Source organism: Orycteropus afer, unplaced genomic scaffold (genome assembly GCF_000298275.1).
Source record: "Orycteropus afer afer isolate SDZICR_OR568_19922 unplaced genomic scaffold, OryAfe1.0 scaffold00013, whole genome shotgun sequence".
Taxonomy (NCBI): Eukaryota; Metazoa; Chordata; class Mammalia; order Tubulidentata; family Orycteropodidae; genus Orycteropus; species Orycteropus afer.
Window position 1 is genome coordinate 11,963,882 of NW_006921600.1, and position 2,327 is coordinate 11,966,208.

Sequence of the window (2,327 nt, forward strand, 5' to 3'; positions counted from 1 at the left end):
TCTACTTCCGTAGTGATACTGCCTCGGAAACCCAAGGAAGGGTCGCTATGAGTCGGGGCCGACTCGACAGCACATAACAACAACAACAACAACTATATAATCCATCAATTCTGCTCCTAGGTATATACCCAAAAGACTTGACAGCAGGGACTCAAGCAAGCACATGTATACCAATGTTCACTACAGCACTACTCGTAATGACTAAAAGGTGGAAAAAATCCAAGTATCCATCAACAGATAAAAGGATAAGCAAAATGTAGGCATAAACATGCAGTGGAATATTACCCAGCCATAAAGAGAAATGAAGTTCTGATACATGTCACCATATGGATGAATTTTGAAAACATGCTAAATGAAATAAATCAGGTACAATAGAACAAACATTGTATGATCCCACTTATATCTGGCATAATGTCATCAAGACATTAGACATTCTCAGGGGCTGCGGAGAGAGAAGAATGAGGAGTTAAACAAACAGAAGGAGCATCTGATTTGGCCCATGCATTGCAGTTTGCTGAACGCTAGACTAATCTTTCACTTACTGACCACATTCTATTCCTTCTTTCCAGAATATTTATTGAGTGCCTATTATGTGTTAGGCATTGTGTTAAGACATTATTAGGTCTCATGATATTTAGGTTTTCTGTCTTTGTTTTTTTTCTTCAATGACCTAAATGGCCCTGTCTTCTTCTATATCCTCCATAGGACCTAACACAGTGCTGAGAGTAACATACTTTGGTTTCTTAATTTATTGCTTGTTTCCACCACCCCACCCCCCAGTTTTGAAATCAATGAGTATGTCGTTAATTAAATTCACTAAAATATGTCCATTTATCTTTAGTGTTCAACCACGTTTTCTTTCAGGCTCTTGCTTTACTCATGGAGCAACCATTAGCTCTTCCCTGCAAGGCTTGTTGACAGTATGGAGGTTTGAGACTACACAGAAGCACCTTTGAAGAAAGGCCTGACAATCTACTTTAGAATGATCAGCCATTGAAAACCCTATGGAACAGTTCTACTCTGCCATGCATGGGTTACGATGAGTCAGGATTGATTCAGTGGCAACTGTTTTTTATGTGGTACCAATATACTTTAGACTATGCTGTTTGATGTGAAAGATTCCCCAAAAACAGTTCCAATCTCTACTTTAAGTGTTTATAAACTGTGGTAGACATTGGTGGCTTCCAGTAAACCACACCTTCCAGTAATCATACCCTATTGAAGACTCAGGGGCTGGCTATGTGACTTCTTTCAGCAAACATGAAGCAAGCAGATAAATACTTGAACATTGGGGCTTCAAGTTTTGACATGCTCCATTTTGGAATTCAGCCACCATGCTGTAAGGAAGTCCAGGCTAACCTGTTGGAGAGGGAGGCTATGTGGAGAAGCCCTGGAGGATGAGACACCACATGGAGAGTGGGGTCAGTCATCCCCTCATTGTTTCAACCTCCCCAACTGAGACATCAGACACATGAATGAAGCCCTATTGTATCCTTCAGTCATAGGTGAGCTTCCAGATGTCTGCAGTTGCATGAAAGAAATCAAGCTAACCAGGAGAAGAACCACTCAATTGATATCAGCCTGGATTGTACAGTCTTGAGCAAATAAATACTCATTTTAAGTCACTGAGTTTTGCGGTAATCTGTTATGCACCAATAGATAAATGATCAACAAAAACAAATAGAGATAAAACAAACTAATTAGGAAGAGTGGGGATACAACACACACACACACACACACAGAATCCAGCCAAGAAGCTGCACAAAGCCATAGCTGCTAAGTCAAAGACTCGTACTACTAAAAAGAGCCTAAAGATGAGGGAAGGCTAGGCTGGAACAAACCCATTGAGGAAGTGCTCCATATCTGATAGGCTTTGTTTTCTGTACCATTTTGCTGTTTTTCTTAGTTGCTGTGGTGTGGTGAATTACTTGGTATGGCTCTTCTAGCTGTGGTCTTTGTGACTGCCACCAGGTGACTGGGTGGGACTATGCAAATGTGAGATGCTTGTGGCCCACCAAAGGGATTGGATAGCTTGTCACTAATGTAAATAAGATGCATGGCATATTCTGGGGGTGGGACCATGGAAAGGTGGATGAAACCCTAATGCGGGGGCTGGTCAGTTCTGCCATCCCCGTAGGCTTAAAATGAACCATTCCAGAGTTGGAAAGGGGCGCTAACTACCATCAAGAAAGAAGATCCAGGAAGAGGCGGGGCAAGATGGCGGACTAGGCGGAAGGATTGCACAGACCCTCTTCAACAAAGAAAAGGGAAACCAATTAACACAGACACAGAAGATAATCTTGGACCCCTGAGCCTTGAAGGAAAGG